Source organism: Pholcus phalangioides, unplaced genomic scaffold (assembly GCF_987345545.1).
Source record: "Pholcus phalangioides strain wild (caught in Gottingen) unplaced genomic scaffold, Ppha-v1.0 ptg000041l_1, whole genome shotgun sequence".
Classification (NCBI taxonomy): domain Eukaryota; kingdom Metazoa; phylum Arthropoda; class Arachnida; order Araneae; family Pholcidae; genus Pholcus; species Pholcus phalangioides.
The window spans coordinates 534,390-547,323 of NW_028301627.1; the positions used below are offsets into that span (position 1 = coordinate 534,390).

General features: G+C 35.3%; 1 protein-coding gene and 1 pseudogene across 1 annotated transcript in view; one reads left to right on the forward strand and one right to left on the reverse strand.

Moving 5' to 3' along the window:
* LOC149065016 (uncharacterized) overlaps positions 1–12,934 on the reverse strand; it is a 194,484-nt gene that overhangs the window by 118,666 nt on the left and 62,884 nt on the right. The window lies entirely within an intron of this gene.
* On the forward strand, positions 9,388–9,506 carry LOC149065017 (5S ribosomal RNA; annotated as a pseudogene).

Sequence of the window (12,934 nt, forward strand, 5' to 3'; positions counted from 1 at the left end):
AGTTGCTCGCAGTGTTAAAAAGAAACCATAAAAATCCGAAAAAATTGTAATGAATGATAACAAAGATAAGACTCGGTACGCGTCCGACCCGAACACGATCCTTCCGTCTTCTGACGAAGGGGAAAGGAAGGGAACGAAAAACAGACGACAGCGAGAAATTTCCTAGTATCTCTTTTCCCTCCTCCTCTTCTCTTTTACCGGCTTCTTGACCCAGTCACGCTAGGGTTGCTGGGATGTTTTAAAAAATGTAGGAAAAACATCTCGCCAATGATTACGTAATATCGCCAATTTCGCTCACTCTGTGAAATGTTATTTTTTCGGGATGGAATTGATCACTCTTTATATAGTTTAGATCATTCCACTTCGATTCAAACTAATTCGCACTCGTAACAAATATATGGCGTGGGGAGAAAAAACGAATTCACTAAAATCAAATTTATTCAACGTGAAAAAAGAAACTTCGACATGAATAAACAAGAAAAGAAATTTCAACATGAAAAAATATATACTTCGACATGAAAAAAGGAAAAAATAATTTCAACATGAAAAAGGAAAAATAATTTCGACATGAAAAAAGAAAAATAATTTCAACATGAAAAACTATATTTCGACATGAAAAAAAGGAAAAATAATTTCAACATGAAAAAAAGGAAAAATAATTTCAACATGAAAAACTATATTTCGACATGAAAAAAAGGAAAAATAATTTCAACATGAAAAACTATATTTCGACATGAAAAAAAGGAAAAATAATTTCAACATGAAAAAAAGAAAAAATAATTTCGACATGAAAAAGAAAAAATAACTTCGACATGAAAAAAGAAAAATAATTTCGACATGAAAAAGAAAAAATAATTTCGACATGAAAAAGGAAAAATAATTTCAACATGAAAAAAAGGAAAAATAATTTCAACATGAAAAAAAGGAAAAATAATTTCAACATGAAAAAAAGGAAAAATAATTTCAACATGAAAAAAAGGAAAAATAATTTCAACATGAAAAAAAGGAAAAATAATTTCAACATGAAAAAAAGGAAAAATAATTTCAACATGAAAAATATAAATTTCGATATGAAAAAATACATACTTCGACGTGAAAAAAGGAAAATTAATTTCAACATAAAAAAATACATACTTCGACATGAATAAACAAGAAAATAAATTTCAACATGAAAAAAAGAAAAAATAATTTCAACATGAAAAAAAGGAAAAATAATTTCAACATGAAAAAAAGGAAAAATAATTTCAACATGAAAAAAATAAAAATAATTTCAACATGAAAAAAATAAAAATAATTTCAACATGAAAAACTATATTTCGACATGAAAAAAGGAAAAATAATTTCAACATGAAAAAAAGGAAAAATAATTTCAACATGAAAAAAAGGAAAAATAATTTCAACATGAAAAAAATAAAAATAATTTCAACATGAAAAAAATAAAAATAATTTCAACATGAAAAACTATATTTCGACATGAAAAAAGGAAAAATAATTTCAACATTAAAAATATATATTTGGACATGAAAGAAGGAAAAAAAAATATTTCAACATGGAAAAACTTCCTACTACAGTAAACCCTCTGGATAGCGGAGACCCATAGGACACAAAACTTTTGTCCGCTGACGGGACGTGTCCGCTATTGGGAAGATACGATATACATTAGAACCTCGTTTATACGGCTTTCGCATTTATACTACGTTTAGCTTCGGTCGCAATTGGTTCCCATATGTTACTGTATGTAAAAATGGTACACCGTTGGTTACGCAGAATCATCAACCGTCCCGATATAAAGAAAGTTCCATTAAATTTCACTACAATTATCACTTTTACCGACGATTATGCATAATTCCCAAATAAAGTCTGATATAAATATAGAAAAATTTATAACCCTTCTTCTCTTCATTAAAACCAATTAATTATTTTTCCCCGCACATGGCTGGGAGTGAAATACATTACAGCTCTATTCCCCGGGACCAGGGATCAGAAAAGTGTCCGTTAATGGGAGGCGTTCGCTAACACGGGTAGTGTCCGTTAGAGGAGGTTCCACTACTATTAAACCACACATGCACCTTGTCCATATTGCTCTGCGGAACTTCTAACGAATTGTTTAATGTTGGAATGGGCGTGAATGTGTTGTATTGAACCAGTGATTCCCAACGTGGGCGTTAACGCCCCATGGGGGGGCGGTGGAATGTTCCAGGGGGGGGGCTGTAGAAACTACGGGTATAGCATAGGAACCTATGGATGAGATTGCGTTGGGGGCGATGGGAGAAAAAAATTTCTGAATAAGGGGGGTGGTGGGACAAAAAAAGGTTGGGGATCTATGTAGTAAACGGATACTTTGCACAGAAAATGGATACTTCCCCCTACGAAACGGATTCTTTGCACTATAAAACGAATGCTTACCACTCAAACGGATACTTCCCACTATAAAACCGATACTTTGCACTACAAAACCGATACTTTATCCTATAAAGCGAATACTTCCCTTACAAAATGGAATACCTTCTTCTATTAAACGGATACTTTGCTCTCTCCTCTTGATACTTCGCACAATAAATATTTTAAACTATAAAACGGATGCTTTCTACTATGAAATTGATACTTCCACAAAAAATGGATACTTTCCATTATAAAACTACTAACGGATACTTATGATACCTTCCCACTAAGTATCCGATTTCTAGGGGGAATACTAAATTCAAAGGAGTTTTTCCAAAGATCAATCATCGCTATTAGTAATCGTTAATTAATTATGACATAATAAAAGCGAAATCGTGAATTAACTGTTCATTAATTAACGATTTTGCTTTTATTTGCTCGCGCGTGAGTGACGGGCTCTTTTGTGAATAAAAAAAAAAAGAGCACACACATTAGTGAGAGCTCTGGCCGGGCCCAACGGGGGCTTCCGTACCGCCGTCTCACCACGTAAGCAGTTAGGGGACGCCCCCTCTAGTCGGAGGGGGGTCTCAAAATAAGTATGGACGGTCTAAATTACAGAAATGTCCCGTGAAATACGGGTCATATGCATAATTTCATATTAATAGTGGGAGGGGGGGGGAATAAACGGTCTATATCCCAGGGCAATAAGTTCGAAGGGGGTGGAAGATTTAAGAAAAGATTCGTAAAGCAAAATAAACTAGAATGCGGGAGGGGAAGTAATACCTCATATCCACCTCTGCCTACAAAACGAGGGACCAGGTGAGCGATTGAAAGAGTGGCATGAGTGTGTGCTAGCATATGAGTGACCAAAAAAGACCAGCGGTTCTCAACCTTTTTTTTAACTCGCGGGTCCTTTTCCTTATATAATTTCTATGGCGGAGCCCTGTTTGACTCGATGAGCCCTTTTTTGTACATAATTTTTATGGCAGAACCTTGTAGGCCTCTCTTATTTACTTATCTATCAAATTTACTGATTCATTTTATTTCCCTCGAGTCGCCGCAGAGCCCCTGGGAGGTGCACACGGATGGGCTCCGTGGAGCACCGGTTGAAAACCGCTGATCTAGACAACAAGGGATTAGGTCAGCGTGTGTGACCATAAGAGTGGCTTAGAGAGTATGGACGCATGTGAGTGATCCAGAGATTGTGGGAAGCATCTGAGTGATGGGGTCCGTCACCTCAAACCTAATTTTAGGCAGATCACTTTTCAAGTGACCCGCGGTGCAGTTCCACATGAGTTAAATGGCCAACGACTCATTCCCAGATCACTTGAGGGACTCGCGGAACACACAGTTTGAAAGCATTTGAAAGACCTTCGGTGCAGTTGACATCACTTGTGTCATTCGTGGCACAGTTCCAGATCACTTCAGTAGACCGCGGCACGTTTTCAAACCAATGAAGTGGCCCGTGCTCTACTATTAAGACCCCTCTGTCCCCGCTGATAATTTCACACCGGGTCTCGCATCCGATAATGGTGGCCCCCATGTGTACGTTGAGCGGAGGGGAGGGGGATAGCTAAGGATCGTTTATAGACGAGATAAGAAAATCAGTTTGGCGACAGTCGGCTCGCATCTCGCCAAGGAGGGAGCGATCAAGAGCCGATTGTGGCGACCGAGAACGGAGGATGAAATGGAGAGCGCGCGCGCAAAGGCTTGCTCGTAGTAGTAGTAGTAGTAGTAGAGAGAGGCAGGATGTCAGGAGAAGTTCGCGCGTGTTGAGGTCAAGGCATATGTACAGGAAGGTCGGAAAAGAGAGCGCTATTAAATAATCATAATATTACATAATCCCAGATTGGCATAATCACTGGCAATTATCAAATGAGAACAATTAAGATCATTAAAGGCTAGTCGAATGTAAAAAATTCTGTTTCAAAATTTTATTAACGGAGTAAAGCCAGGGCCGCCCTTAAAAGCGGAGCCAGAGGTGCGTTAATAATTTCGGGGCCACTCGGGCCCGATTTTATATACTCTGTGGAAATGAGGGATTCGGCATCCAAAAAACAAAAATTCATATTATATGAAATATACAGGAATGCTGAAAAATATCCATACAAAAGAAAAGACTAATATAAATTGAAATATATATATATATATTAATGAAAATTCCGAACTGAAGAAAATTTGAAATTGATGAAAGAAATGATTCTCTCTCCAGAACCATGAAAATTCGGAATAAATGCGAGAACTGATTCCAAGAGTTGAAAATGCAGATTTCCCAGAATGAAAATGAAAATTTAGAATTTATGAAGCGAATTATTCCAGAATTCATAAAAATTCAGAATTTCAGAACGGATGTAATGAAAATTTTGAATTTCAGCACGGATGAAAATTCCGAAAAAATTTGTATTTCAGAACGGATGAAAATTTAGAATTTCAGAATGAATGAAATGAAAATTTATAATTTCAGAATGAATGAAAATTTAAAATTTCAGAATGAATGAAAATTTAAAATTTCAGAATGAATGAAAATTTAGAACTTCGGAATGAATGAAAATTTAGAATTTCGGAACGAATGAAAATTTATAATTTCAGAATGAATGAAAATTTATAATTTCAGAATGAATGAAATTAAAATTTATAATTTCAGAATGGATGAAAATTTATAATTTCAGAATGAAATGAAAATTTATAATTTCAGAATGAATGAAATTAAAATTTATAATTTCAGAATGAATGAAATGAAAATTTATAATTTCAGAATGAATGAAAATTTATAATTTCAGAATGAATGAAAATTTAAAATTTCAGAATGAATGAAAATTTAGAACTTCGGAATGAATGAAAATTTAGAATTTCGGAACGAATGAAAATTTATAATTTCAGAATGAATGAAAATTTATAATTTCAGAATGAATGAAAATTTATAATTTCAGAATGAATGAAATTAAAATTTATAATTTCAGAATGAATGAAATTAAAATTTATAATTTCAGAATGAATGAAATTAAAATTTATAATTTCAGAATGGATGAAAATTTATAATTTCAGAATGAAATGAAAATTTATAATTTCAGAATGAATGAAATGAAAATTTATAATTTCAGAATGAATGAAATGAAAATTTATAATTTCAGAATGAATGAAATGAAAATTTAAAATTTCAGAATGAAATGAAAATTTAAAATTTCAGAATGAAATGAAAATTTAAAATTTCAGAATGAAATGAAAATTTAAAATTTCAGAATGAAATGAAAATTTATAATTTCAGAATGAATGAAATGAAAATTTATAATTTCAGAATGAATGAAATGAAAATTTATAATTTCAGAATGAATGAAATGAAAATTTAAAATTTCAGAATGAAATGAAAATTTAAAATTTCAGAATGAAATGAAAATTTAAAATTTCAGAATGAAATGAAAATTTATAATTTCAGAATGAATGAAATGAAAATTTATAATTTCAGAATGAATGAAATGAAAATTTAAAATTTCAGAATGAAATGAAAATTTAAAATTTCAGAATGAAATGAAAATTTATAATTTCAGAATGAATGAAATGAAAATTTATAATTTCAGAATGAATGAAATGAAAATTTATAATTTCAGAATGAATGAAATGAAAATTTAAAATTTCAGAATGAATGAAATGAAAATTTAAAATTTCAGAATGAAATGAAAATTTAAAATTTCAGAATGAAATGAAAATTTATAATTTCAGAATGAATGAAATGAAAATTTATAATTTCAGAATGAATGAAATGAAAATTTATAATTTCAGAATGAATGAAATGAAAATTTAAAATTTCAGAATGAATGAAATGAAAATTTAAAATTTCAGAATGAATGAAATGAAAATTTAAAATTTCAGAATGAAATGAAAATTTATAATTTCAGAATGAAATGAAAATTTATAATTTCAGAATGAAATGAAAATTTATAATTTCAGAATGAAATGAAAATTTAAAATTTCAGAATGAAATGAAAATTTAGAATTTCAGAAGGGATGAAAGTTTTGGATTTCAAAACGTATGAAATAAAAATTTAGAATTGCAGAATGGATGCAAATTCACAATTTCAAAATATATAGATGAAAATTCAGAATTCCAGAATGGATGAAAATCAATATTGCAAGTACGGTGCCCTCCAAACATGGGGCCTTGGTGCTACCGCACCTGTCAGACACCCCCTAAGGCCCCCTTCCACACGGATCGGATGCGGGTCCGGAGAAGAAGTTTTAACAGTTGGAATATACTGAGATTTTGACAGACGAGCCGAAATTCGCCAGCAACTTCGAAGTGTTCGTGCGGGTCCCGGACGTCGTCCCCATGTGTCAAAACCTAAGTGCGGGCTCCGCATACGCATATAGAAGTTTTGACAATTAGGTTATTCGGAGCTATTCACACGATGCGGAGCGAATTCATCTGCATCTCTGGCTACTTTTTAAAGACGATTTTGCAAAAATTTTTTTAATTATTTGCCACAAATACCCTTAAAAACGGCATACGAGGGTCCCTGTTCATCAATAGCATGTACCCACACACGTCTATCCCTCCGTTTCCTTGTGAGATAAAGGAGATTTAGCAACTTTAACTGCCTTTTGTCCATACTTTACAATTTTACACAATAAAACCTGCCAACAACTGCCACTGACGGGACCAAAGTTATAAGCCGTTCTGTTCATTGCAAATGTTTAATTGACTACATACTTTGATGATTTTTAAATTTAATTTTTAAAAATAATTTTTTTTTCTTTTTAAATATTTAAAATTATTTTCAAGTACACTCATGTCCATAAATTAAGGATAATGTCAGCTCCGGAAAATAAAGGTTCAGAAACAAAACAAACGTTACTTATTCATAAAGCCCATTTATTAAAGAACAAAAACGATGGTGTATGTATTATACCATTCATAAAAACTACGATTTTTGCTCCCTGCAGCAATTGTAAAAAATATCTCCTTTACAAAACTTACTATTACATGGTTGGTATGATGGTTAATACATTGTATGTCTTCCATGCGATGAAATACAGTCCGTACAACGCCTAGGCATGTTGAGTATCAAATTATCGATCTGATCTTGGGGAAGATCACTCCACTCAGCAAGCAGTGCTCTCCGAAGTTCCGGTACACATGTAGGAGGTGGTTGACAAGCTGCAACTCGTCGGCCAAGCATGTCCCACACATGCTCTAACGGATTCAAGTCAGGTGAGAATGCTGGCCATTCCATACGGGTTATATCCTCAGATTCAAGGCATTCGTTTACGATGTTTGCTCGGTGAGGACGGGCGTTGTCATCCATAAACACAAATTATGCGCCCATGGCACCCCTAAACAAACGTACATGTTGTTCCAGAATGATGTCCCGATAAATTTGGGCTTTCATGGTTCCGGTTTGAACATGCAGATCTGTTCTGGAACCCAGTATAATTAAACCCCAAACGAGCAACGCTGCACCACCGTAACGATGTCGTTCAATGATGTTGTCTTGGTGGTAACGGGCACCTGGCGTTCTCCATATGAAAGTCCGACGTGAATCAGACTGCAAGCTAAACCTGGACTCGTCGGAAAACATCACACAAGCCCACTGTGACGATGTCCACATTGCATGTTCTCTACTCCAGGCTAATCGCTGCCGACAGTGAGTTGTCGTGAGCGGAAGACATCTGACAGGCCTGCGAGCATATAGACCAATATCTCCCAAACGTCTGTACACGGTTTGCCTTGAAACTGTGGTGCCCTTGGCTGCAGATAGCTGACGAGACAGGTCGGATGCTGTGCTCCGTCTGCTTCTTTTGGCAGTTACTGCCAAATGCCGGTCTTCATTCGGCGTTGTAACTCGGGGGCTACCTGTACTGTAATGTCTACTGACATTTCCGTTATCTTGGAATCGTTGCCGAAGCTTAGAGATGACACTTTGGGCAATTTCAAGTTCCTCGGATACTTCCATCTGAGTACGCCCACATTCTAGGCGGCCGATAATTCTACCACGTAAAAAATCATCCACATGCGTCCTCTGTGTCATAACTATTCGCTTATGGCACTGAGCGCCTTACATTCCTCTTGTGAACAATTTTACTTCTTTGCCACCATTCCTTATATAACCCCCCCCCCTCTTACACTCTCGTCATTGTGACGTACTATCGGCATCATCTGGTGACTTCCTGAAATTTGCATATCATTCTTGCAGATGTGTGTGATAATTCTACAGGTGAAATTTTTACTTTAGATTTCGATTTCCGTGGGATTCTGAATTATCCTTAATTTATGGACATGAGTGTATATATATATGTTAAAAAACTTTAAAAAAATGTTTTTATTAAACAACGTTCTCCACGTACGGCGTTCACTCAGGGCCGGATTAAGACGTTTGAAAGCCCTAAGCACTTGAATAGTTTTGGTGCCCCCCCCCCACAGGTATATTTTACACGATATTGAGACCATAAACTAAAAAAAAAGTGAAATTTCAGAAGTGACTAATCTAAGGATGGGATTTCACTCTAAAAGATTTATGAAAGTTATTTTATAAAACTTGGAAAAAGCATCCAATAAATTCATAAGATCAGCTTATTGGTTGCATTTGTAAAAAAAATTTTATAGTGTAATCCGGGCTTAAGGCCGGGATCACACTATAAAGTTTTATAAAAGATCTTTTATAAAAGTTGAAAAATTCAACCAATAGGCGCATCGGTTGCATTCAAGCAAATCCAACCGGTGATCCTATTGGTTGAATTTTTCACGTTTTATCAAAGAGCTTTCACAAAACTTTTATATGGTACTCCCCAAATGATTGCTATTTAGAAGCTTCTCTAGTTATTCGTATTTAATTTCCAGCAACCACTCTGTTAGGCAGTTGCGATGGATTATAGTGTCCCGTAAGTTCTAATGCGGCCTTTATGTAGTCGACCGTGTGTCGTAAAGGTATGGTTTCAATTTCAAAAATGCTCAAAATATGTTCAAAAATTACTCTGTACCAGTTTTTGGGAGTGAAAATACAGTGTGCCCCAGCCAACGGCCATACCATGCTGAAAACATCGGTTCTCGTCCGATCATCGAAGTTAAGCAGCATCGGCCGCGGTTAGTACTTGAGAGGGTGACCACCTGGGAACACCGCGTGCTGTTGCCATCACTTTTTTCTAAAATCGGCTAAAACCGATAGAGCCTGGGCCGTGTTCGGTTTCAAAGAAAGTGTGTCCCAAAATAAAATTAAATTAAAAAGTTTTATACGGTCCCCCCTGTCCCCTAACTTCCAATTAGAAAGGTGTTGCCCTGTCTCTTTTGAGTCCAACAAAATGGATCCTATGTTTTTAACTACAATGTTCGCATAGATATTCGAATTCAAAATCAGTTTATTAGTTTCTTTCTGTTATTTCCTAACTTCTCTAAAATTTTGGAATTAAAATATCTCATTGAACATTTCAGTAGAAAACATGGGATTTCCCTTTTTTTGGGCTCAGAAAAGACAGGGCAACAACTCTCTGATTGGAAGTTAGGCAACAAGGGACCGTATAAAAATTATAAAAAATATATCTATTTTTTTTTTATTTTGTCATACACAGTATTCTCTCTGTATTTCATCCTGAAAACTGGTACAGGGTAATTTTTGAACACCTTTTGAGCATTTTTTTAAATTTAGAATCATACCTCTACGACGGACGGCGATGAAATAAAGGCCGCATCAGCATTTACAGGACACACTATAAATCGTTATTGCATTTTAGCCTATTTTACTTTTACGGCCCTTAATATTTTGCGGCCTGTCGTGCTCTTGTCTCGCGTACCAGTCCAAGTCCGCTTCTGGAACCCAAATCGACTATGATTTCATGTGCAAAATTAACAGTAACTCACCGACTTCTTTTCAGACACCAATAGCGCGGAAAATTATAATTGCCTAATCTTAGATTTTTCAATCAATGTCCGCACTAATTTTTATGAGCATCAATAGGATCGATAGCCCGAAAATTGATCAATTTGACCCTAAATCTAAAAACATTTCTGACAAAAGAGCCAGTAAGGAAACTCTCTGCTGGTTTTAATCATATCCGCGATTCCAATAATGATAAGAAATTTTATGTGTTCAATATGATATATGTTTTTCTTAAAAAGATCGTAAACTATTACAAATACAAATACAACGCCACAACAGGCAAATTGCCCAACGAGGTGGCTGACTTAAGAACATCATGGATCCCCGAGCCCCTACCTACTACTGCTACACCACACATGCATCCCCCCCTCCCCCGCGGAACCCCCCAACGAATCGGTACATGCGGGAATGTACGTGTAGTGCAACCTGACGTAAAGTTTGTTTCTGTGTAATGCTTGTTATGTGTAGTGCTGTCATCTGCCCCCAGTTTTACTAACTATGAGTGAAGTGTTATGGTTGAATGATTTACCGTTGTAGGACTGTTGCTCTCTGTGGCGAGACTTTTTAACGGGGAGATCGGCTCGCATTTGCGCCTTGAAGTTGGGAACCACAGAAAACCAACTTCAGCCGACCACCACTGTGGGGTTCGAACCCGGATCCTCGCATCACGAGTCCGGCACTATAACCACTCGACCACCACAGCGTCCTAATATGAAGCTATTTTTTTGCTTTCTTTTTAACAATGAGAAATGATTCCTACAATGAAATAATCAAGTCCGGTAGTATTTAGGAGCATGTTTCGGGCATGCATTATTTAAACTCACATGCCCGACTGGGCATGTAAAGTTTTGGAGATTCGTCCAGCCCTGGAAGAAACCAAATTCGCGACGTCACGCGCGTCACAAAAGAAACAAAAGATAATATCAAAAAGTCATTCTCTCCTTCTCCAGAAGCAAAACAAAACCAAATAGAAAAAAAAATTCTTTTCTACGCAAAAAAACCAAAAAAGTATTTACCACAATTTAAAACCCATAAAACACCATTAGGTATTCCTCCCTGATTTCATTTACATTTCCTTTGTGGTGGTAACATCCGGGAACACATCAAAAGACAAAGAGCAAAGTATCAACAAGAAAATAGAAGTCATTTTCACATCACGAACCTAAAACAAGTAAAAAATATAGAAAGAAAAACAAAGAAACATTTTTTTTTATAGTTTTTTTAACCAGCGATGGGGACCCAGGGAGTAAATAAAATAAATAGAGGGAAACACAAAAAACCATTTGTACTCGTTCCGTTGTTGCTCCTCGCTGTATCTCCCTTTCTTCTTTCCCTCTTCTCGCTTACTTGAACCTGAAGGTTGAGGGAAAACACGAAGAAGAAAGGGATTTTTTTTCCCCCTTCTTCCGTTCGAAGGGGACAACGCAATCCATCTTCAAACCTACAGGCCACTGATTGAATGCCCTCGCAACTATTTTTCTTTTCGGTTGTTTTTTGTCAAAAGTTTTTTTGTTGGTGGAACCACATTTACGGGAGAGAAAAAACTCGAACACGGAAAGGTTAGTGTGTGAGGTCGAGGGGGGAGTGGAAAGTAAAACTAGATTTGTTCTTTGTATTTCAAAAGATGCTGAAACCGGTCAAAAAAAAAAGTTTCTTCCGCTAATGTTTTTTGATAGCATTTTCTATATACTGCGAAAATTGACGAAGTACGAGAGAGATTCAATCAAGATTCAGAGTGTTTTCGTCGTCCCTCCATAATAAAAAAAACAAACAAACATAGACATGAGTTGATATCGGACTACTCTTTGTTAGGTAGTTTTCGTAACCGTGTTTTATTTTTGGTTCCGTGTTTTTTTTCTCTTTTTTGAGATTTCTATAACTCTTATTTTTTAAATATGACCAAATTCTATCGAGAAAAATACTGGAACTGACTTGGCATCCAAAACACGCGATATTGCTGCTCGCCCTAAAAATATGTCGCCAGACGTGAGAAATCCGATAATTATGACGGAAATTACTGAAAAATTGTGATTAGCCAGAAAATAAAAGTTCACAGTCGATCGCAGTGAACAAAAATGTATTTGAAGAAAAAAATACGTAACACGACAAATATGTGAGATTTATTAATTTTACTTAATTATTTACCAGTGTGTATAAAAGGCCTTGCAACCATCTTAAATAACAACAAATAAAAAGGGAAATTATAATCAATAAAGGCACCAGAACAGTTTACTTGGCGTTTAGTGCACTTGTAGTCATAATTTATGTTATGGTAATAGTCTTCACTTTTGATTTCAGTAAAGAATGGAGCATTCAAGTAATCTTGAAAAATCGATATATTTTTACAGAAATGATATCGATTTCTGAATCTTCGTCATTGCAGTTTCGGTTTCTGTATCTTGTAGTAGTTTCGGTTTCAGTTTTTTTACCATGGTAGCTTCGTTTTCTGTATCTTTTCCATTGTGATTTCGATTTCCTTATCTTTTCAATTGTAGTTTCGTTTCTCAATCCCATTGTAGTCCCAGTTTTTCTATGAATCCCATTATGGTTTCGGTTTCAATATCCATCCCATTGTAGTCCCAGTTTTTCTATGAATTCTATTGTGGTTTCGGTTTCAATATCCATCCCATTGTAGTCCCAGTTTTTCTATGAATCCCATTGTGGTTTCGGTTTCAATATCCATCCCA